Source organism: Ambystoma mexicanum, chromosome 11 (assembly GCF_040938575.1).
Source record: "Ambystoma mexicanum isolate Mex_15411 chromosome 11, UKY_AmexF1_1, whole genome shotgun sequence".
Lineage (NCBI taxonomy): Eukaryota > Metazoa > Chordata > Amphibia > Caudata > Ambystomatidae > Ambystoma > Ambystoma mexicanum.
The window spans coordinates 1,094,411,664-1,094,437,230 of record NC_090934.1 but is presented as its reverse complement, the minus strand read 5'-3'; the positions used below and the strand labels follow the sequence as shown (position 1 = coordinate 1,094,437,230).

General features: G+C 47.2%; 1 protein-coding gene across 3 annotated transcripts in view; it reads right to left on the bottom strand.

Annotated features, from left to right (window-relative positions):
- The window catches only part of MINDY2 (MINDY lysine 48 deubiquitinase 2), an 838,774-nt gene that overhangs the window by 405,077 nt on the left and 408,130 nt on the right, over positions 1-25,567 (bottom strand). The window lies entirely within an intron of this gene.

The window sequence follows — 25,567 nt, the reverse complement described above, 5'->3', positions numbered from 1 at the left end:
GATCAGAGCTCTTGAGATTTGTAAGACACCTATAAGCTTGTCTAGAGTGTTTGCTATTTCCAGTTATCTGCTCGGAGCCTGGAACTGCAGGCAAACACACTGTAAAGACCAGACAACTCAGAAAATTTGAGCAATGTAATCTTTCAGGGTGTTGGTCTAATCCTGTATATATGTTAATACACAATGACTGTATGTACTGTTTTAATTATGCCTTTTATATTTGATACACACATTTCGGTTCTTGTATTTTATGTATGCATGTTTTGTTTTTATGTTTTTTTAACCAAAATAAAGTATACATTCATTAATTCATTATTTTAATCCAATATATTGTCCTAATTTAGATCCTTTAGTTGCCTCCACTTCCACACTCTCCTCACCTGAACTGCTGGACTCAAGGTTCTCAGATTATAGGCATCATCTGGTTAGATAGTCCTCCATCTTTAGTGGAATCTGCCTGCCAAGGAAGGAAGCCACAGTGAATGCTTGTGAGACAGCAAACCTGTGGCTCTGTTTCTGGGAACAGGCCGAAAATAAGGGAAAAAGCCACAAAGGCAGAAAAAACCCTTATGCAGCGAGGTGGTGGGCTCCTCCTCCACTCAGCGGACGATTCCCGTGAACCAGAGGAGTTGTTCAGATGGCGGTGGAAGATGCTTCAGGAATGAGGAAGGCACCGGGCAGGAAGGTGTGGTTGAAGTCCAAGACCCGGACGAAACACACAGAGCACCGACAACAGGTACGAGGGAAAGAAACTGGAGCGCCACTGGCAGAAAGGAGAAACGAAGAGAAAGAGGAAGTGAAGGAAGGAGGAGCGGAAGAGGGAGAGGGAGAGCAGGATCCGTGTCTCTGGAAAACGGAGACGCAGCCCCGTGAGGAAAAAAGGGAAACCGAAGCGGCCCTACTGGAAAGTAAAGCTTTGCGGAGGGGGCGAAGCGGAAGGTAAAGAGGAAACAGGTACTTCAAAGCGAAGTAACAAAACACGAGCGTCAGACCCAAAAGCGGAAAGCGATTCCAAAGGGGTTGCAACGCGGAGCTCGCTGGGAGGAGGAGGAATAAGTACCTCCCAGCGTACGCCGCATGCAAAACGATTAGAGCGGCACCCTGAGGAACGAAGAAAGCGTGAGGGCTACTACTTCCTTACTCTGCGCCGCAATCGCCAAAGCGGAAGTATCCGCCAATCACGGCGGCGGATGACATATATGCATGCAAAAGAGTTATTTACGTATGTTCATAAAGGCTTTTAAAGCCTATTTTTTAAATTAATTTTTGCCAAAGCATTTTGTAATCTAGGTAAAGATGGCTTTCTAGAATCTCGCCCGGTTGACAGATTTTAGGAGGTCACCCGAAATAGGGAACTAAGAGGTTAGCCAAAACCCAATCAAAGTAAACGTAGAGAGCAGTCGAGGATATTCTCAGGGGAGTGTTAGTGTGGTCAGGGGCCCTCAATGAGTCCACACAGAATAGCACACAATAATTCAATTTCGGCAGGCAAGTATACAAATACAGTTATTTACTTTAGGCCTCTTGCACACACTGTAAAATGAAACTAGAGGTGATGTTACACAGCACTCAATAATAAACATTGTCCATAGGTTCATAAATGCATTCAAATGACTTCTTCAACAAATGAGATAAGTAAAATAATGCAGTAAATGATGGGATGAGTACACAAGTGAATTCTCTAATTTATGCAATCCAATCCCTAAGAAGAATAGGGCCTTGAGCCCAAAATGTCACAGGAACCACAATGCTTCTCCCCAGTATCTGTAGTAAGTTCTTATTTACTTGTGCTGGTGATAGTTCTAAGAAGATATTCAACAATGTCACTAAGATAAGTACTTGTGTTCTTATCTTTTAGAAAAAACTACCCAGGTTCGACAACCAAAAGGCAGTGGACTGGAAAGTTAAGAGACAAAGGGACTTATTCTCAATGTTGTTCTAGGGAGTAAGGGGGGGGGGGTGGGATGACAGTTGCACTCTCGTTACTTACCACTCTGACTCCGATTTTCCCAGACAAGTTTATCGACTGGGAGTCGCTGGAGGTTGGATTTCCTGCCATTGGTGCCCAGGAGCTGCAGGTGCAAGGATTCTTCTGGTCAGGTACAGCAGCAAGATGCAACACCTGGCGATGAAGATATGCAAGATTCACTGATGCAGGCCTCTTCAGGACACGTCACAAGACAGGGGAATGTGAGTTCCAGAGACAGCCTCCGCGCACAGGCAACAATAGGTACCCTTGATGCTGATATTCAGAGGGAAGGTGACTTGTACCACAAGCTGGTGACTACAAAAGTTCTGGATGCAACACAGGACAGCGACGGTTCTAGCGAAGTAGCCCACAAAAGAACTCTGGAGGCTCAGGATGGCTGGATCCTCGAGAAGGCGTCAAGACTAGTCCGTCCCACTAGTCCAAGGGCTGAAGCACCGCTCTGGGTCTTCGGAGATCAGGTAGTCCAACAGGGCTTCACTGAGCCAGACACAGTAAGGGATGCTAGGCCTCTTGGAGCCTTCTTCAGATCTTCAGTCGGCTATTCTTCTACGAGGGATTCTTGGCTCCAACGCTGATCTGAAGAAATGGCTGCAGGAGTCCTATTCATATCCAAAATCCAGGCTGGAAGTCAGTCCAAGACCACCAATGAGCTTTCCCGAGTGAATGCAAGTCCTTATAAGAGATTTGCTAACCTGGCAAGAAAGGAAGAAGGCTAAACAAAAATCTGCCAAAGAACAAGTAAAAATCTTGCAGCACAGCCATTTTAGGGCACTAGCCACGTTTATGAGCCATACGCGGTAAACATGAATGTGTACACTAAAAAATAATGCAAATATTTTAAAAAGGTATCTGCTGCCACCAGATTGTCTTTAGGCATATATAAAAGTAACCAAAAATCTCAATTGTAAAAAGCTGGGGTGATACTAAGTATCCCCATTGCACTGCAAATGAGTAAAAGGCAAGGGAAATTAAGCTTCCCTGTAAAAAGTCAGAGCAGTTTCAAAAACAGCAAAAAGAAAGGAGGTCCATAGAAACTATGGAGTGAAAGTTGCAAAGGAAACATCTTTCCTAACAATGCAAACGTTCTTCTTCTGTGTACAAGAGTTTGAAATCCTTTATTTTAAGACATTTGAGAGGGGCATGGCCAGGACGAGCACGGCACCAGAGGTGCTCAATGCGAGCTTCGTGAGATGCGAAAGAGGCCGCAACTACTCCACACCCGGCGATTTCAGAGCAGGACCGCGCCAGTGCGCTGCTGGAGTCCCTGGGAGGGGTGGCTGTCCGCTATGTAGGCAGGCATGCTGGGGCCAGGGCTCTAGCCGCGTCGCCAGCTCACAGCTCCCGAGGCAATCCAAGATGGATTCTTGTGAGCGCAACATTTTGATTTGAGAGCCCTGGCGGCAGTGCTTGGCAGCTGGCCCTGGGGGAGACTAGATGGCCCCCTAGAACCCTCTTCCTGGAAAAGGACATCACTTGTTTAATGGGTTGCTCTGTGCCACTACTATTGTTCCCTGCCCGTGGAGTGATGCGATGGCCCCCATGACTGCCATGGCCCTTGCAGCACATACCTTCTGTTTCTACGCCTGTGGATGGGGCCCTGTTGAGGATCTGCGGAGTGCCTGGGCAGGGGTGACAGCATCAGGGGCAGGGTCAAGCTCCATCTACACTGGCCTGTGGTTTTCACTCATGGTGAGGCTAGGTCCTCGAATCAGATCTACATCGTTTTGGGGACTGTTGATATTTACTGCGAAAACGGACAAGGGAGGCAAGTGCAGAAATGTCCTGGTTCTGCATTAGGGCCAACATGCATTGGCAAAGCCAACAGTTTTGGCTTGTGTAAAAGTATTCAGCATTTGCTAGAAAAGAAATTAGATGCCAAGGTACTAGTACCATTTTGCAGCTGCTACCATCAATGGGCAGTTAATACCACTACGACAGGGATTAGCATGTGGCCAGGCAATGGGTGGGCAAATAACCAAACACCTACAAGCTGTGTGTCCCTCCTCATATGCCATGTCTCCCCATCTGCACTCCAATGCAATAGTCTACTGTTCTGTAACTAGTCTTTTTACAGAAGGGGGCGGGGGGGCATCTCTCTCTTAGTCATTGTAGAAAATGCTATGAAACTCTAAAATATCTGTTGAGCTTGCCTCAACCCCATATTTTGTAAATAGTCCAACTTACTAAAAGAAATATGATTTTATTACAAGGAAGTCTATGTGGATGATTGCCTAATGTCATTGGAGGAAGGATTAGGCAATAGTTTCAGAGTCTGTGTGATCAAACTATAAGCAAATAAGACTTATGCACTACATTTGTCAGTCAATTGGCGCTGTTGTCAATCAAATGTTGTATAAATATGTTACTAAGCGTACACATGTAATGGCAATATTTTTAAATGCAATGGAAACGATTTTCCATAGGAAATTCTGTGTTTGTATGCTTATGTATGGTTTGGTTTAATAAACGTAAGCTTTGACTAAAGTAAACTAACTAAAATACTTTAAAAGCACCTTAGTAAACAAAAAGCACACCGAGAACTCCAGCATCAATATGATCAGCTTTCCTCACAATATGCATTATAAATAAAAGGTCAAAGTAATGTCCCTGATTACTGGTCGTGCTACCCTGTTTATTTTCTTAACACAACATGGTTTTGTGTTTCAAGTTCAATCCCTATCGTAGACGCATTTCATATATAAAACTCTATGGTCATTCATATTTTGCCACAATGCCCTTACATTTGATGCAAATGGCCAGGAAACCACATCAGTGCTATTGGCCTCCCTTCCCTTTCTCATAAGGAATTTATTGACAAAATAAGGGAGACTTACTCATTGATTGAAATGTTTATATAGTGAATGAGAGATGCATTTGAAAACTCGACAGTAATTAGTTTGCAATGCACAGACTGGATTCAAACCATAACATCTAGGACAATGCTGCATGACCCAAAATGCTTGTTTGCAGTCTCTCATGGTATATGTGTCAGGCGGTGCTGCCTTAAGCCACCCTTCACTATTTAGGCCACACCCAACATTTAGACCATGCTCTCTAGCAGGAGCCTCCCTTGTTTTTCTTTTTAGGATCATGGGATCTCACCCTAAATTACCTAGGGCAACCCAGAAGTGGACCCCTTGCTCACTATTCTTAGAGAGGCACAGCTTCACCTCAATGATGAGACCTGCTAGGCCGAAACACGTGTCTGTGGTTGCTATTGTTCAAATGTTCTTGTTCAAACAAGATTTGCCTAGTATTTTGGTGCTGGACTTCCCAAGAGGGTGGGACCAGACTGATATGCAAATGGCTATTTCTCCTCTGTGAAGGCACAGTGAACTAAAATGTGGTTGTAGACACACCCAAATAGACACCTTCCCAGAGAAAGGGTTATTTGGCTGTGGTAGTTCTCTGTAGAGTGGCTCCCAGACCTTTTTTGAATTGCTGCAGCAATATGCTCACGCAGCGACACGATAAGATGTCCTCTGTCATAGGGTAGGCCAGAGTCTGTTTTTGGGAACAATATCTTTCTAGCGCTTCTTATGCATTTTAGCACTGTGTAATACGAGTTATTTATTTTTCTTCTGCATTCCGCAAGGTACATGAATAAGGAACATGACAGTGGACCTGTTTTCCAATATTGTTCCACATGTGATCTGCTGGGAACTCCGTCAGGTCAAGGCTCACCTGCCCTCTCTGAAGGGAGAGGCCGTGCCCAGAGCACCTCTCACTTCAGCACTTATTCTGCAATCATTACACGATCAACAAAGTACTCATTACAAGTTTGGAGGTACTAGTAACGACAGGACGTATTTTAAATATTGTCTGTTTTTACCAGGCGTCTTCATTATGAGGTGAGGAGAGTTCCCATCAAATGATATTTACGAAATTCAATTTCTGGTAAACACCACATGAGTAGGGATTGTAATACCCTCTTCTAAATCAAAAGATAAAAACTTGATAATTTTACCTCCACCAAATAGGTCAAGACTTTATTTTGGCAGCAAAAAACAGAGGAGTGCCTAAAAATCAAGTCTTGCAAGAAATGCACTGGCGCATCCTTTTTTTGGGTGGAAAATGTGGCACCCTGTGGCATAGCAATTTGTACATCGAAGATGGGGACATTGCACCTTTTGCACACTCCAGAATTGAAAAAGACATTTCCTGTCATTTTGATGTGCATTAGTTATCACACAGGATATATTTGTTGCAATGCCCGGAAAAGGAATACATCCCTGCTCCTCGTTAGATCAGGGTGATAGGAAAGCAAAATGTGCAAGGGGGTCATTGCCCCCCCCACTGCCCTGTATTTGCTTTCCATGAGACAGAATCAGTGTCAACCACTTGTCCTCCTGATGGTTCCATGTCATTTCATTGCGGGATGTTTTTTCACTGGGTTTACCGTGATTTATTTTACGAAAAAAAAGATTTTTTAAAAATTATTTTTGGGGGGTTGCCCCCCAACCCACCCCCATTTTCTTTAATTTGTAATTATTCCCAAACACCACATCCCATAAATATAATTTACTATCCCCCCTAAAATATTCACTGTGTTTTTTCGAAAAAAAATTCACAGCAAAAAACCCAGTGAAAAAACATCCTGTGATGAAAGGATGTTGTACCCCGCCGATACACCCCCTCCCATCCTGGTGTATTTCCACCCGTTTTAAAGTGATGGAAACCAAAACAAGCAGTGAAAAGAAACACTACACAACGTAATATTTGAATCACATGCAGTATTTCAAAAATTCATGTTTGAATGTTTTTATTATGCCAGTGTTGGATATGCGCCCATAGAAATGCTGGGCATATTATCACACACCATACTTTATGATAAAATAGCTCAGAATTCATAACAAGACCTGGTGTGATTTCGTTCGAGATACAAGCAAAATACACAGTGTTCAAGATCGGAAGGGTGTGCACTTGTGGAATTGGCCATGCTCACAAAATCAATTTGTGTGTCAGCTACTTGCATCGTTCGGATCAGAAAGACACTTTGGGCGTATTGGATTTGTTCCATCTGCAAATTAGCTTGACCATCTTCATCAGAAGGGGATACACCCCAAAACTGTTATAGAAGGATTTTACACGTTGCATACCAACGCACTCCAGCAATGGTAAATTGTGAATTGACAAATGTGATGGGGTGTTCGATCCTTTAGACTGGACTGCCCGCTCTCAGTTAATGTTGGTCAAGTATTTAAAACCCAGCTATTGTGGTTGGAGCTGGCAATTGAGGCAGCACTGGTGCTGCGCTAGCTGGCACTGCAAACGTACATCCAAAACAGTTAGTCAATGGATCCCAGCTAACATGACCCCACCCGGGTTAGCCCCCCTTTTCATGATCTTTTACAAAAAATGATCTGTTTTGTTAGATCTGTTATATTTGGTTTTATCAACCATTTCTGATGTTAGTTCCATTACAGAACAGGATTTATAAGCAATTACAACACACAGGTGCTGAAATATTTGGCTGCAAAGGAGCCAAATATTTCCCTCAACAAAGTTTTGGGGGAAAAGTCATTAATTTCAATGCATATTCATTAGATCTGTTAAGGTCAAACATTTTTAACTTTGAATCCTCTACAGAACAGGAGTTATAAGCAATTATTTAGAGGGGTGCTAACCAGTAGCCAGCACCCCCCTCTATAAAAAATGGACCAAAATGCATGTCAATTGTTAGATCCGGTTTGATCAACCATTTGCAACGTTAGATCCACTACAGAAGAGGAGTTATAAGCAATTAGAGAGAAGGGGGCTAACCCGTAGTAAGCTAGTCATCCCCTCAAACAATATTAGTACAAAAACATATGTCATTTGTTAGATCTTTTTGTGAGATCTTTGTTCGATGATATGATATGATATGATATATGATATGATATGGCATTTGTAACGCGCCTATACACAAGTGTTTCAAGGCACGACGAGGCAGGGAGGGGGGAACAAGGGGAAGACAGACAACGATCCTACTAGGCCAGGTGTCATTCAGACCGCGCAAGTGCAGGGGTACGGGGAAGGGAAAAAGTGCAAGGGGAAGGGAGACGGGGGGGAGTGCAGTACAAATAAGTAGAATAGAAATAAAATAATAAATAAATAGGGCCAGCTGGTGGCAAGTGCAAGGTAAGTGCAGACAAGTGCTGGGGGGGGGGGGCTGTAGTGATACAGAGACAGTCCCGCAGTGCAGGGGTTGCCAGGGAGGCAGTGCAAGTGAAGAGTGACTGGGCCCAGGACCGAGGTCGGTGAGAGTGGCCCAGTTGCAGAATCAGTGCAGTTTTGGTGAAGAATTTAGCAGGGGAGAGGGAGAGAGAAAGCAGAAGTGAAGAGGAAGGTTTTGAGGTGCTTCCGGAACCGGAGATGGTTCTTCTCCAGTTTCAGGGAGGCAGGAAGGCTGTTCCAGAGGGAGGCCCCTGCCGCGGAAAGAGATCTACCCCCAGCTCGTTGCTTCGAGAAGCGGCTGACCCTGAGGGAGTTGGAGACGGATGAGCGTAGGGCTCGGGAAGGAAGATATTTAGGAAGAGAGAGTTGAAGGTATTTAGGCCCCAGGCCCCAGAAGGCCTTGTGGACAATGCAGAGGGTTTTGAACTTAATCCTCGCAGCCACTGGAAGTCAGTGTAGCGATTTCAGTCCTGGAGAGATACGGTCCCTGGGCTTGAGGCCAAGGACAAGTCTTGCAGTTCTGTTCTGGATGAGTTGCAGAGGGCGGAGAGTGGAGGCAGGCAGATTAAGATAGAGGCTGTTACAGTAGTCCAGCTTCGAGAGAACCAGGGCTCGGGAGACAGTGAGCTTCTGGGGGAAGGAGAGGAAGGGAAGAATACCTCTGAGGAGGTGCAGCTGGTAATGTGACTTCTTAGAGACGTCAGATATATGAGGAGAGAAGGAGAGTGTGGAGTCGAAGATGACCCTGAGGTTTTTTGCCTTGCAGGTAGGAGCAGAAAGAGGGCCAAGAGAGGCCGGCCAGAGAGCTGCAGGGAAGGAGGGAGTGGGTGTGCCGATGAGTAGGATCTCAGTCTTATTAGCATTAAGGCAGAGGTCATTGGCAGCACACCATTCCTGGATAGCAGACAGACAGTCAGAGATGAGGGAGGGAGAGGAGGAGGCCGAGGGTAGCCTGAAAATGAGCTGGGTATTGTCCGCATAGCACTGAAAGTTGGGGCAGAGGGCGGGGATGCGGTGGGCAAGGAGTGCCAGATACTGGTTGAACAGCCAGGGAGAGAGATTAGATCCCTGGGGAACGCCACAGGTGGAGAAAAAAATGTCAGAGAGGAAGGACCCAAGTTGGACCTGGGAGGGTCGATTGGAAAGGAAAGAGGTCAGCCACGCCAGAGCCTGACCAGTGATACCCAGGTTATCACGGAGACGGTTGAGCAGGATGGCATGGTTGACAGTGTCAAAGGCAGAAGAGAGATTGAGCAGAATGAGAACTCACGGAGTGTTGGAGTCGAGGTTCAAGAGCAGGTCCTCACGGATGTTCAGGAGAGCAGTTTCCGTGCTTCTGGCCGCTCTGAAGCCGAATTGATGGTCATGGAGACTATCAACAGCTTCAGCATGGAGGTTAAGCTGGGAGATGGCCAGTTTCTCCAGGAGCTTGCCCAGGAAGGGAGTGATGGAGATTGGGCGATAGTTAGCCGGACAGGAGGGGTCGGCAGAGGGTTTCTTAAGGAGAGAGTGCACAAGGGAGTGCTTGAGGGGGGACGGGAAGACTCCAGAGGTGAAGGAGTGGTTGCAAAAGTCAGCCAGGGCAGGAGCCAGGGAGTCGATGTGGTCCTTGATAGCTTTGGAGGAACAGGGGTGAATCTGTTTAGACGAGACTTTCATAGATCGGACTTGTTTGGAAACCTCGTCAGCAGAAAAAAGGGGAAAGGCAGAGAAAGAGGGAGGAGGGGTGGCTGCAGAAGGGCCAGAGGAAGAGCAGGGAAGAGAGGGGGGGAGGTGATAGGAGGAGAGTGAGGACAGGATGTCCTGAGTTTTAGAGATGAAGTGGGAGGCCAGTGCAGTGCAGAGGGCCTGGGAGGGGACAGGAGAGGTAGAGACTGCAGCAGGGTTGGCAAGCTCCTTGCAGATTTTAAAGAGTTCAGCCGAGTTGTTAGATGCCGCAGAGATGCAGGCTTGGATAAGGGCTCTCTTCTTGGTGAGAACAGAGAGACGGTATTGCCTTTGGAGGAGGCGGCAGGCCAGTTTGGCAGAGGATGAACATGAAGCACGCCATTTCCTCTCTGCCACCCTGCACTTGCGTTTTAGGGTGACGAGATCCGAATCATACCAGGAGTTACATTTGGCTTTGGGCTTCAGGCGGATTTTCATGACAGGGGCAAGGATATCAAGAGTATCAGATATAGCAGAGTGGAGCAAGGAGAGGGCTGTGTCAGGGTGGGAGTCAGCCGAAGGGGGAGGGGGGGCGAGAAGGTGGCAGCGAAAGCCACAACTGACACGCGCTTAATGGGTCGGATGACCGAGAAGGTGGGTGGCAATGAGGAGGGTGGCTTTGCCTGTGGGGTAGGGAGGGTGAGGTGGGAGGATAGGAGAAAGTGATCACTCCAGGAGAGAGGAGTGGAGAGAGGGACAGAGAGGGGAAGGTCAGAAGAGATCAGAGCATCAAGAGTGTGCCCTGCAGAATGAGTAGGCCCAGACGGGAGAATAGAGAGTGAGAGAGAGTCGCAGAGGTCACGAAAGAGTCCAGTGGGGGGACAGGAGGCATCTAGGTGGATGTTGAAGTCACCACGAAAGAGGAGTTGAGTGGTAGAGGACAGGAGTGAGAAGGAGAGGTCAGCCCACTCGGAGAGGAAGGAGGAAATTTGACCAGGTGGCCGATAGATAGTAGCCACGGTAAGGGAATGGCTAGGAGAGAGAGAGAGTCGGCAGACAAGACATTCAAAAGAGGAGTAGGTCTGCGTAGGAGTGACAGTGGCAGGAATCCACTCAGGGAAGATAAGGGCAACACCCCCCCTGCACGGTTGGGCCTGGGCACAGAGAGGATCTTGTAACCTTCAGGTAGGAGTGTGTCAAAGCTCGTGACAGAGCTGGCTGTGAACCATGTCTCAGTGAGACCGAGGACGTCAAGGTCCAGTTCCTCAAGAAGGCGACAGATATCGGAGGAATGCTTGATGGCATTCGGTCCGGTATGATCAACCATTTTCAACATTAGATCTGCTTTAGAAGAGAAATTTTATTTAGAGAGGGGGCTAACCCGTAGTCGGCCCCCTCAACCAAAAAATGGACAAAAATGTATGTAATTTGTTAGATATTAGTTATATCCGGTATGATCAACCGTTTTCAATGCTAGAACCACTACAGAACAGGACAAAAAAAGCCAGACATTGGTTAACCTTAGCATTATCTTTCTAGTGACAAGGATGTAATACATGTGTCTTTGCACAAGCCACCAGACCCAACATTGCCACCGGACCAACAATTACCACCACTACCATGGGCAAGTAATTGGCATGATGGAACTTTAACCTTCCTGCTGGAATTTCCTGGATAAAGTTGCTGGTTTTACATTTAAAAGCAATATGTTTCATTACTCTTGCCCAGCAGCCCAGTGCTACCATCACCACTTAGCGCCAACCACCCCCCTCACCAGTAACATTGACACTGCATCACAGCAACCTCATCCATGTCACAATACACCCCATCACCACTCCATCATCTACCATTACACTAACTGTGATGCTCGCCAATGTTCACTCAGCAATCAACCATGCTGCGGACATCGCCAACCTCATCACCACACATGACTTGGATGCCATCTTCATTACTGAGACCTAAATGACATCCACCTCCACCCACATCCTAGATGTCCTAACCCCCAGCGGCTACAGAATTCTATGAGACCATCAAAACAAGATCGGTGGGGACCTCGCCATCATTCACAAGGCATCATGGCCATGCACCCAACTGGACGTCCACACCATTGGCTCTTTTGAAAACCTATCCTGCCACTTCCTGCTCTCCCCAACGGACACAGTCACTTTTCATCTCATCTATAGACCACTCAAGCACAACACCTTCATCGAAGACTTCACGGACTTGGTCACCACCATGTCTCTCACACATGCCAACAACATCTTCTTCAATGACTTCAACATCCCTGGCCACTCAGCAACCAAATCAATGAAGAAAGATCTCCACTGTCTAGTCAACACACTGAACCTCACACGGCACATGAAAGAACCAACTCACAGGAAAGTTAATATCCTCAACCTCATTACTTCTCTGCCCACCTTTCATCACAGCTCTTCTATTCCGCTTGACTGTATTTGTATTTACATTTTTTAAAGCGCTGACACAGATCCGCAAGCATCGAGGCGCTGTTACAGGAATTGTTTTGTATTTGCGTAATTGTTTTTCTCTTGGTTGCGTATTTATAACGCGCTTAAACACCCAGAGGTTTCTAAGCGCGGACCTGGGGATCGAACCTGTGTTGCTTTGTGTCGTCTTGTTTCCAAGGCGCGCACGTTGCCGCTGGGCTATCATCCCGGGACTGCTCGGCCCACCTGGTTATCCCCTTTGAGATTGGTCACACCACACCTCTCAAGGAAACCCACTAGAAACAAAGCAATCAAGCCTTCAGATCCTTCAAGAACTTCCCAGTGAAGGCTCTCATAGAAGGCCTCACCAAACTCCTCACATGGGCTGGTGTGCCTCTGACGAACCAGGACTGCAACTTGCTTCTCCAAGAACTCAAAACCACCCCCACAAACATCAACCACAATGCCCGAGTGAAATGGCGCACCCGCAAGACTAAACATTCAGCATCCTGGTACACTCAAGAACTCAAATCATCAGAAAACAAGAAAATAGGCAAAAAGCCTACAGCGCATCCAACCTCACCCTGCTCAAGGAACTCTGTTACACGCAGGTGAATGATCAACACTGCCAAGACCAACTACTACCAACACACTATAGTAAAGGGCAACAATGAAAGCAGAGCCCTCTTTAAATCCAACAAGCAAAGCATCAACTCTCTGCCCAAACCACCTGTAACACACTCCATCAAAAACTCCAATGTCTTATGCGGCTTCACCCAAGGTCAGAATCCGTATGGCACTTATGACCTCATCTTCCAACGGAGCATTTAAGAGATCAAGGTCAGCAGGGGAGAGTGTTGGTAGATGAATGTCACTGAGGAATGCAGTGATTTGTGTTGTCTCTCTGAGCAGTGGGGCAGCGTAGCGTAGACATCTCTACAATACTCAACGAATCGTTTGCTAATGGCTCGGTCCCCAGTGAGCAGGCTGCCGTCGGCACCCCTGATGGACCTAATAAACTGACTCTGCTGTTTCCCCTTAAGGGCTAGAGCGAGCATGTGAAGGGGCCTGTCCCCTGCAGCCTACAGATCCACTGCCCATTTGGAGAAGCCTTTCTGGCCCTAGCCGTAGTGATGTGCGTGATTTCTAATCATCAGAGTTTTACTATCTTGCCGTATGTTTGGGTGTCCCTACTGGCTTTATGCGTGCGTTTAGCCACTGTGCGCCTTTTTCATATGCCCAACACAAGATGAATTGTCCTCTAAAGAAGGCTTTGAAGGGTCCCAACACCTGAAACTATTGCATCCTTCTAATAGGTTATCCTGCCAAAACCTGTGCAGGTCTTGCACCGGCGAATCTACCAGATCAGGGTAATGCAGCCCCATTAGTTTCAGCCTCCAGGTGGGGGCTTTGACTGGGGAGCCCGGGATGGTAATAAGCATAAGGACCGGTGCATGATCAGAGTGTGTCATGGGGAGGATTGAGCAAGATTCTACCATGTGTAGTATAGTGCTGGGGAGTAGCCAATAATCCAGCATAAAGTAGCTATGGTGGTGGTTAGAGTAGAATGTTTAGTCGTTAGTGTGTGCGTGTAGGTGTCTCTACTTGTACACCAGTTGTAGGCCTTACATCAGGGTCTGGAGCATCTGCTCTTTTTTCAGGGCAGGTCTGTTAGTGCGAGGTCTTATGTCGGTTGATCTCCACTTGTATCGCTATGTTCAAGTCACAACACCCCTTGCCCCATCAGTGTCAGGCGCACGTAGCCAACACATGCAACAAAAGCCCTGTTGTGTCTGCTGTGAGGCCGTAAATGTTGATGAGGGTGATAAGCAGACTATGCAGTAGACTGTGTAAAAGAACAAGCCCCCCCTTCCTTGTCAGTTTCTTTAGTGAATATTTTAATAGGGACCCTCTGGTGCACCAGGATCGATACACGCCTCTTCCCATGCGAGGGAGAATGGACCGCCGCCCCCACCGAACCTTGCACAGTTTCACTGATTCATGAGCATCTGAGTGGGTTTCTTGAAGAAAAATGATGTCCCCATGCATATCGTGCAGCCAGTTTAGCAGTCATCACCGCTTGATGGGGTTTCCTACACCCTGTACATTGAGGGTAATACATGCAAGTGTGGTTATCCAAAACACCTAGATATTTGGCCACATCCCAGGCCCCAGTAGGGGATACACCATTCCAACATGTATAATCCCCACCCCAGGGCATGTGCAAGCGTTTATATCATGTAGCACAGGCATATCTTGGCAGGTGTTTCCCTCATTACCCACACATCCCCCCCCCCAAAACCAACCAAACAGTAAAACATTGGAATCTAAGAACATGACTCCAATACAAACCTGAAAGCAAAATAGTCAATGCAAGAACAGCAGTGACCTCATTGCCGCTGTCCGTATTCTTGCATGCTTGCACTCCTAAGGTCGAGAATGCCAGCCATGGTGCCTGAGAAGTGCCATAGCCCCGGACCAGACGTTAACCCTGGGTGACTAGCCCCATCATAGCGACCCTTCCCAGCGGGCCAGTTTCAGGAATTTCAGTGATTCAGCCTGCAGATCAGTGTGAGCTTGTCCATCACTAACGGCCAAGGGGTGGTATTGTGTTGACTTTGTGTATTTGCCAGGCCAAAGTGTTCAGCAGTCCCAGGAGGACAACATGTTCAAGCAAGGGGACACTTGGCATCCCAGTGAAGGAGCAATTACTTCTATCTGACAGCCCACTAGCATTATCACATCGTATCTTCTTGCCGTCAACCCAATTCTCGGAGCTGCCTGCCTTCTTTCATCCTTCCCAAGATCGTGTTTAACATTGTGCGCTGGGCTGTGTATGTGCCCCATCTGGGTGTGGCGGCTGCTCCATGAGAAGGGTATATTCTGTGATGATCACATCTCTCAGTTTTAAGAAGTGCCCTGCTTCCTCAGGGTCTTCGAATGAGTGCCATTGGTGGTTCAATTGGATGACCATACGATGAGAATTTGAGAACGAGTTTATATTCCGATTCTTTCAATGCCTCAAATAGCAGGTTGAAGGCCTTCCTGCGATTGGATGCTTCAAGAGAATTGTCATTGTGTATTGTGTTCTCCACTCAAATGGTCTCAGCCTCCCGGTAGGCCTCGAGTAGGACGAGCATATGCTGGAAGTTCAACAGGCGCATTGTGAGGTTACATGGGCACTCGCCGGGTAGCGGCTTGGGGGTGGGGGCCCTGTGAACTCTCTCAATGATGTAAGTTCGATGGTTCTCCAGATGTAATTTGTCCTGTAGAAGACTGTAGATAAAGCTCTTGAGGTCACTCCCCTCTGCATTTTCAGGCAGGCGGACCAGACAAAGGTTGTTGCACCTGGATCTGTTCTCCTGATCCTCCATCTTGGCCCCCAGGCATTGCACTTCTCCGATAAGCACATCCAGATCCGTATTTGCCATTTCATAGTTATGTTCGAGTGTGCTAATCTGCTGTTCATTGTCTGTAATTCTGTCGTCCTGGGCCTTCACCCGTGTGTTAACATCCTGATTCTCCCCCTTGATATCCTGGTCTGTAGCGTTGGTCTCCTGCGTCCGCTTGCCAAAAATCTTAATTTACTCAAGGATAGCTTGCAATTGCATTTGACTAATCAATTTTTATGGGCGGTCTGACAGATTTACGAAGAGGTGTGTTGATGGGGTTGCTGTCTTCTCGGCTACCAGAATCAGAGAACCCTGGTGTGTGTTGCATGCCCCTGCGTTCACAGTGCCAGTAGTGGAATACACCTCTGGTTCGTGACCAGACGGATCTGCGGCGCAATGGGCAGGTTCACCCCAGACGGCATGCTCAGCGTGTGTGTAGTCTTGCCTTCACTGCACCCCCTTAATAGTGTGCTGTCAGTGTAGTGGAGGTGTTGGTGTGCAGCTAATGAGGTCTCCAAGGAGGTGATAGAAGCACCATATACCGATCGTCAGATATTGCGATATACCAACCAGATTCAATGGATTATGCTGGAGTGATGTGCCGAAAGTACATGGGGCATGGCACCCCTGGGTGCCTCCTCTGGGTCCAGACCAGTTGAGCACACTAATTACAGTCTCAGAGGCCATAGGCGGTCGCTAACGTGGCAGGAGACCAGCCCCGTAATGTCATCTGCTGTGCCTCTATTTGGTGCCATGGAAGTTATGGGGCTTCAGATCAGGAGTATAGTATGGTCACAATCAGGCACTGGGCACAGAAGGCAGTGGGATTTCACAAGCATCTTGATTGCCTGCTATAAGCGTGTCCAAAGCGTGTTGGGTGCTGGCGGGCACATACAGTGGCTCCCGCTCCAGAGCCATCGCTGCTGCGCCACTGTATCTCACTGGGTGTTTTGTGGGATGCGCCCGGTACGCAGCGAAAGCAGGAAGAGTAATTGTGTAATATGGGTAGCTGCAGCAAACTCTTACCCTGTTCCACACCACATGCGACAGGCCCACCTCCTCCACAGCACCTTGGAGCCTTTGACAGGGCACGCACTAAGTCCCACGTTTGTCATGACCCTTGCCCCTGGCCCTCACTGGCAAGTCAGCCTTGCAGTTAGGGCCAGGTCAAAGGCCTTAAAACCTCATCCAAGACTCTCTTGGAGTCAGTCCTGGTGCCTTTGGCACCAGGCTCATAACCATCATAAAGACCAACATTAGAATGGGACTATTTACTTGGGACTATTTAACTTGGGGCGGTTCAGCCAACATGGAGGGGCACACATAGCTCAGTTACAAGGAACTGAGCTATGCGGTCTAGTCTTTTGGGTGTGGCAGGCCTGGGACTACTTTTTCCTGGACTATTTTGGGTGTGGCAGGCCTGGGACTATTTTACCTGGACTACTTTACCCGAGACTATTTAAACCACACCCAAACAGCAGAACATGCTTTGCGTTATTCTGCTGTGGGCAGCGTAACGCTCACCATGTCCAGTTCTTTGATGCCAGCTTACCTGAAACCAAGGACCTGCAGAGACAGAAAGAACACTACGAAACTTACCTGGAACAGTATCCTGTCTTCAATCCATCACCGACTTCAGTTCCACTCACCTGAAGGTCCGAACTCCATCATCCGGCACCGCATGCATCCTGGAATACCATAACCTGGTAAGAGGAGAAAGAAAGACAGCATTAGTAAGCGTTTACTCACGTTTCCTCCTGAATGAAGAAAGCCACACAGTTCTTACCTGGGTAGTCATCTCCTGGTCAGTATCATTGCTGGAACATTACAGCGCTCGGCGAGGAACATCGCAACCTGCAAGGAGAGAAAAGACACAGGTTAGCAATATAAAAGGCGATACAGCGCTGCGCATCGCGCATTACTCACCGGACAGCATCGCACACAGGGCGCTTTCGCCTACCGGCACATGCTCATCTTCAAACTGCATGACAACACCAAAATACCTTTCCATACCTAAAAGGAAATAAGCAAGACAGTATTATTCGAATTAAATGGAACATAAGAACTGCATATAAAGACTGTAAAGCAGCAAACCTACGGAGTCGCAGCAGGCCTGGATTCCCATGGGGGGGCTTGCCCCAGTAAAGTAACTTGGTCGCTGCTCACCCCCACATCTACGCGCCGCTGCCACGAGGAACAGGATGGAGAATCCACCTTTTACAATATTAAGGTGAGGAGACGGCCAAAGGGGGAGGAAGGAGTTGAGGCCAAGGGAGGTGGGGAAACAAAGACAATCTGGTATTGAATCCAGCTCTCCTATATTGCAGACCCATCTTTAACCAGAGGAATTACCAAGGGACCGGAAGAGGGTTTGAGAGTGCAAATCAACCTAACCTGGGCTGGGAAGCATCTCTGTGGATACCGGGTGAGTGTAACACGTTGCACTCTTCTCCACTGTTACTGTGCATTCTCCCGCAGTCACCGGTCGTCCGGTTCTGGTCTCATTGGATATGGCACCGTTTGATGCAACACTCTGTTTCGCCACTATGTTGCATGCTCACCCAGTTAAAAGCCTCCGAGCACTGGCTGCGACATGCAGGTCTCAACCCGGCATTCAGCCTCCCAGCAGCAAAATGAGCTGCTGCATTTGCAGATCCTCAGTACGCATGCAGGCGATGGCTGGGTCAGGCGGGCCCCCTCATGTCCCGGGCAGCTTCCCCACTACGGAGTGTCAGTCGGCCAGTGGGTTAGAAGCAGGGGACCGCCCCGACTCACCGGCAGTTGGTGTTATAGTTCATTCAATCGCTTTATTTTTCAATCTGATCCTTGGAGTCACGGTCACACTTATCCACCTTTAGGCATCGAAGGCGGAGTCGAGAGGCGGCTCCAGTCATCACCCACAGTGCTTCAGGTCAGCTGCAGCCACCATGCTACCCAGGCATAGCGGGCCAGCACCTCCCAGTCCCGCTGCCACACCAAGTTTCCTCCAGCAGCAATCCATATGCTGCGCGTGGATGAGTTAGCCTACGGCACCTTCAGCACCAGAGTGTGGGAAGCCGCCTGGCCTCTGTGCTCAGAGCAATGGCTCCAGTAGCATCGTCTCACGATCTGGGGCAGGCAGTCAGTAGGGCCCCCAATTTTATACTGGTGTTGCACCACACGCTTAGGCACACCCTGCAGCTGTTCCTGCCGAAAACCGATACCTCTACATGGGAATTTTATCAAAGATTATCGCACATCACATTCAGAGCTTGTTCACGCAGCGGCGATCTTGGCATGGCTCTCGAATGACCCCCCCCCCACACCCTCATGGTTCAGTTTTAAAAATAGTCACCCTCTGTACACTTGCCGTCAAACGGGCCCTTTTGTCTGCCACTAACACCCTCATTTCACACTTGATGTGGAGCTGCTGAGAATTTCAACAACAACCTATGCTAGCTTGTGCCATACAGCTGTGTTTTCTGCCTGTACTGGAGGGGTTCATTGAGGGTATTTATCCTGCATATGAGGTTCTACAGGCTTCGAGAATGTAGACTGACCATACTTGTCCTGAATATGAGACACAAGCAAAGAGTCCAACACCTGAAAGGTGGCAATCACACTAAAGCAGTGGTCTTCAAAGTTTTTTGGGCTGAGCCCCCCATGAGCAAAGTTTGGGCAGGCTGGGCCCCCCCCAAAAGTGCCAGATGGACAGTCTGTAGAAATCGCTATGAACTTTTGCGTGCCGTCACTGCAACCTACTCCCAGTACAGACCATGGGCTCTCCCCACCCTATGCCCACCACTATCCCAGTGCTGCCGCCCATCCTGCTCCCGCCACAGTCCCATAACACAAGCATACACACATCCATACACATTTAAATAAAAAATAAATCGCCATAAATGTACCTTCTGCAGGGGCTTGCACATGATTGCTAAAATGCCCCGCTCCAGGTTGCTTTGCCTGTATGTGCGAGGAGGCGCAGGAACACCCCCTCGCACATACATACATGCAGTGCCCCAGCCAGCATTTCCAATGAGCTATGCAAGGCTGGCGAAGCAAAACACCGCCAGTGTTTCATTGCTCAATGATCATGTGCGGCTGGGAAAATTAACTGTCTAAGGCAAACAGTGTTTCCCTTTAACAGTTCAGCCAGCACAGGAGCACTCCCTCAGCTGGAAAAAGCAGCCGAGGGAGTGCTCAGTGTTTCACTGGGCTGGCTCCTGGGCTCCTCCATAATGGGTGAGGTGGCCAGTGGGTGGACGCCCCCTCACCCATTATGGATGAGCCGGCAGGCTTGGACTGGCCTATAGGGCAATAGGGCGATGACCGTACCAAAAGTTACTTCACTATGCAGCTAGTAGTTTTGACCATTGTTGCTGAATAAATATTCTTTAAATATCACCATTTGTTTACATTTGAACAAAACACAACCCCTTGGGTACTATTCAAACTGTATTTGACTAAAGGACTGAATATCCATTTGCAACTGCTGGCCATTTTTTCATTGGTGCCTAAGACTGTTTTATGGTCTGGTCCAGTATGACCATGTGAGCTGCCCCTTCCCATTCATTTCCTCCAATCTTTCCCCTGGGATGCGGCCGCGCCCCACAGTTTCAAGATCTCTGCACCAGAGGTTGCTGCATTTACCTATTCAGGGAGGTTTTTCTATCCCAGTTATGATGAATCGCGGGATTCTGTCATGTCCCCCCAAGGGGCAGCCTTTCCCTCTGACGTTAGGGGTGGGAGCCCGCTACATAATACCCTTCCTAGGGGTAGAGGCAAGCAGGACCTCACCAGGGGTTACTCCCTTTGGGGACAAGGAAACCAGTTCTTGTGAGGAACTCGCTGAGCTACATATCACTGACACACCTTTAAAGGACATCTCCTAAAGAAAGACATGAAGAACAAATCAGAATTTGTTATTGTAGTCCAAATACTTTAACTGTACCTGTGAAGGAAAACTTGTCTTATACTGAGACAAAGAAAACCATGCAAAGAATTCAGAATACAAGTCAAACAGAAAGGACAGACTTTGACGCTCCGCTGAGGAAGTCTTCACTCAGAACAAAGAAAGAAAGAGAAAGGCCGAGGGGGCAGGTGAATATTGCAAGGGTGCAGAAGTACGAGTGACACATTGGTGGCATGCTTGTTGGCAAAGACTTCAATTCTAAAACTAAAGAAAAAGATAAACCTATCTTGCCCTATTTCTATGAGGGGTTGCTCTACCTCAACAAAAACACTAAGCAATCTGTCAGGTTGTCTTGTAAAATAAAATGTCCACCATCCTGTGTCCAAATCTCTTTCTGTCCCTTATACAAGACTAAGGAAAACCTGGGTGTCTTCTTGATCCAGATGGCGGCTTCCCTCGTTCTGGATACAGCCTCCGTAAAGTTCAGTTTGTGGTGTGAAAACATGAGTGACTAAGTATAGTTGCTCAGTATCACATGGAGGAGTCGCTTCCCCTTGTTCTTGTCTTCAAATCAAAACTGTAGCGCCAAGTCTGGTACACTATACTGCCAGACTGGACTATCAAATTCAGAATTCCAGCAAATGTCTCTTCCTTTAAGTGGCTCCTCATCCATTTGTTTCAGCTTCTTGTACTCTTTCACATGCGTCCCAAATCCCTCTGGGCTGTCTCTGGTTATCCAGACTCTTTCCTTCTCTTCTGTGTGGGTTCCAGACCCCTTTACATTCTCTTGGACTCTCCTCTACTTACTCTAGGCATCAGCCCCTTGGAAATGTCTCTTCCCTGTGCCTTGCTTTTGTGGGCCTTGCCCAACCTCATATGAGTCCCAAACCGTGGTGTGTTCCTCTCACGGGTTCTCTACCCTTACTTCACTCTCACTTGATATCCAACTCAACAGACCTGGTGTACCTCTCCTACCAGGTACTGTTTCACATAGGATATTCCATAAAGTTGCTTTCTGCTTTTCTTTGCCCTTGTATTTCTTTAGGGTCTTCGACCAGTTTGTTTTGGGTTTGCAGATATGGTTCACTTGGGTCCTAGACCCTTTGTAGTGGCCCTCGAGGACACATGGTTTACTCTCTTGCCAAGTGTCCACTGATGCTGTATTTGACTGTGTCCTTGCATTTCTCTTAGGGTCCTTGACTCATGTGTTATCAGCTCAAGTTCATATCGGGTCCCCGACCCTCCTTAGGTTCCCCTTGTTCGATCCCCAGCCCCTCTCATGCACCCAGGCAGCATCCTTACCAGGTTTTCAGGGTCCCGCTGCATGGCGTCCTACTTGGGCTCCTTCGACACTCTGGACAACCATCAGATCTTCCTATCTCAGCTGCTGCTGTCTTCCGTGTGTCTGCTTCGCCTTCAGTGAGACGGCCTGTGATGGACGACCTGTGCTGCTTCTCTCCAGGAGGCGTCCCAAGTCTTCCACATACTTGGTTCATTTCTGCTTTCTTGTGGTCTGCTGGTCCTTGGCAGCTCCTTTAGAGGCAGCGGCTCCACTCCACGATCCCGGCCTGCAGCTCCTTTCCTTGTCTCTCTGTCTGCGGCATTCAAACTTCACCCTCGGTTCCTCCGGGCAGGCTCGACAAATGGCTACCGAGTGGGGTGAAAGGAAGGAGGGGACAGAAATTAATGAGGGATTACTGTGTTCTCCCAAGGTGATTGCCATTGGTCCCATGGAGGACTTCCCTCCCCATGAGATCCACCCGCTGAGTACCACACCCAAGGGGACTAACAAGTAGCAAACTCACCTCCCTGGCCTCATGGAAGCAGTGACAATACCCTGGGATTCGTCACACTATCTACTCTGTTGAAGAGTGTCACTGACCCCTGGGCTCCAGATTCAACATGTCCGCAGGTGATTGACCGCTAGCGCGCACTCCCCGGGTAACCATCCGAGCATCTTTTATGGGTCGCCAGGGCAAAGACAGCGGAAAGAGACCCCTGCTCCCAGTAAGACTGAACTGGGGTGGCCTGTCCTCACAGTACCTGGACTACGTAGCATTGCCATGTGAGGACGCTATGAGAAACCTGAGGGTATAGACCCTGAGAATCCCTTATTCAGGTGGCCTGGGAAGAACTAGCCCTCTCTTACCCCATACTTAGGAGTTGCCAGGTAGGGACGGACCACCTGGGTAGAAGGGCTCGGAGTTATGCTAAAGGGAATACCCCAGGTGAGACGCGGTACCATCACAGGGAGGATGGTGAGGGGAACAAAGTCTCTGAAGCTTTTATAAGCCATTTCCGCTCATCATCCCTTCCAACCACTGAATCTCCCTCACCCAAAGGTAAAGCCAACAACTCATTTGCCTCTGGCAAACTTGCGAAGAACCACAACTCCCAGGATTCACGTTTTTCTGGTTCCTATCCAAACTCCCAGTCCGCTTTGACCAAACCCTACCATTCCGACAATTTCCCTGGTTTATTTTACAATCAAAACCTACCTTTCCGAGTCACCTAACCACCTTCTTTCTCATGACACCTTTTCTCCATCCTACCCCGTAGGACATTCAGATATTCTAACCCCCTTTTTTCCAATACAAACTCTTTTTTTCACAGTAATGAAAACATGACCAATGTTAAAAGTGTCTACATGATATGTCCCAACCCCAGGGTCAGGCAATTAACCCAAATCACACACACCGGAGGGAGCTTTACTTTCCCCACAGGGATAAAAAGTGGAGCACAAGAGCACAGGACGAGCAAGGGAGACCGCACGATGTGAGAGCTAACTCAGCACGGCAGTTCAAGAGGAGGAGAAAGACACTGAAAACCGAGAGGGTGACGAGGAGAGAAGTGACCTTGTCCTTTCCGACCAAGGCCCGTGAAACCTCTGCAGATGGAAACCTAAGACCGCAAACAATATTTTATTTTTATTGATTTAGTTGAAACTCAACCTTTCAATACAATGAATACAAAATAAAATTATACGGATTTATACATACTTCTTGTAAAAAAGAATTTCACTACAAGATTTAAAACAATTACATTTCATCATACTAAAATTCCAATTCATAATACAAGTAAATAATTATCATATAGTGCTTAGTTTACCAGAATCAAATTGCCTCTTCATTAGGCAAATAGTTTAAAAACTCAGCTGCCTTTTGCTTAACAGACTGTGCAAGACACAAGCTCTCCCCTGCTGATAGCACCTACAATTTTACTAAAATCCTGTGAGTTAACACACAAATTGTAACCCTTAGTCCAAATTAAGCGACAAAAAAAAAAAAATCACAACCGCCAATCTTAACAATGTTCTTTCACCATTATAGAGAGTATTACACAACATTTCTGGAGTTGCAATTTGGTATTCATTAAAATAATGATTGAAATACCTTTTTCTAACCTCCGAGAGTGCTGGAAAAGCAATCAACAAGTGCTTAAGAGTCTCTGGCTGTTCAGACTTCAAACAAAAACTGCAGATGTTTAAATCTCTAGGGATCATCTTCTGTGTTGTAAGCACATTTTAAGTGCACCTTAAATTAAGCCGAAATTTCATAAATAACTAGGCTTTGGAGCCGGGAATCAGATTAAGTAAGATTCAGACACTTAATTTTTTCAATAAAGAATTATACTCTTGCAAGTGCATGCGTTTTAGACACTCATCTCTGGTACTAATCCAGTCCCATTGCCATATTTTAATTTTGGCTCTGCCCGGATTAGTGATTAAGAGATCTTTGGAAACATCCGCCAGCAGCATAAACTCTTGTATTTTTGCTTTCAATACTCCCATGGTTTTGTGTGTTGTCAAGTTTTTATACTTAGAAGATATATCCAGTATAGAATCAAGTTTATAAGGTATAATACATTTCCTGTACAGGCTACACATTTTCCAGATGTACACGCCAAATAGGGATAATAATCCTAACTCATACTTCAAGTTATGAGACTCGGGAGGATAGCACAGCAGCAACGTGCTCGCCTTGAAGCAAGATGACAGAGCAACACGGGTTCGATCCCCAGGTCCACACTTAGAAACCTCTACGAATTAAGCACGTTATAAATAACCTATCATATCAAGATACACAGAGACACTTTTGGGCAGTTTCAAGATTCTTTTCCAAAAGATTCCTCCAATCTGTAACCAAAAGCTTTCACGGCACCAAGTTTGTGATTCTGCGCCGTAGATAACTATGGGGACACCTTTCTGCTTATAAAATGTGGTCACTGGTAGTAGCAAGAATTTGCCATATTTGGCATGAATAATGCTCACCTGAGCTGCATCTGTCCTCATCTTCTTTTGTGTCTCAAGGCGATATGGTTGGTCAGATAAATGATTATTCACATTGAGCCCCAAATATCTATAATCATGTACAAGTTCTAGGGGGATTTATTTTATTTGGAGTAGCCATCTGAACCGATTTGTCTTGATAACTTGACCAGTTGAACTGATCTTAGATTTTGTAAGCTTTATGGTTAAGAGATGCTCCTCTGTATATTTGTCGAGTTGCAGCAGCAGTAATTGTAATCCCCTGTAAGTGTTAGCCAACAAAACTACATTGTCGGCATAAAACAGCCAGGTGATCGCATACACACCCAATCTTGGACAGTCAGAAACAATAGTCATGAAAAACTGGTTAATGTCTGAAATGAAGTAGTTAAAAAGTGTTGATGCCAATATGCATCCCTGTTTGAGCCCTCTAAAAGTTGGTATCAGGGCCAATAACTTGCCATCTAGTGAGAGCTGTATCTGAATGGTTGTGTTCTAATGGAATCACGTTATCCAGTATTGTAGGTGTAGTGGGCAGGCAGCTTTAGCTAGCTTAATCCTGAGTAGTTCCCTTGAAACTGAATCTAACGCCGTTTGAAAAATCAATGAAGGCCAAATAAAGTGGCCGTTTCATTTCCCATTCATGGAGTTTGATATCATGTAACATATGTAAATGGATAGTTGTCCCCAAGTCTGGCATAAACCCTGTTTGAAAGGGATCCTGCATATTCCTCTCGACAATCCACTGAGTAGACTCTTTCAGGACCAAGCGAGCAAAAA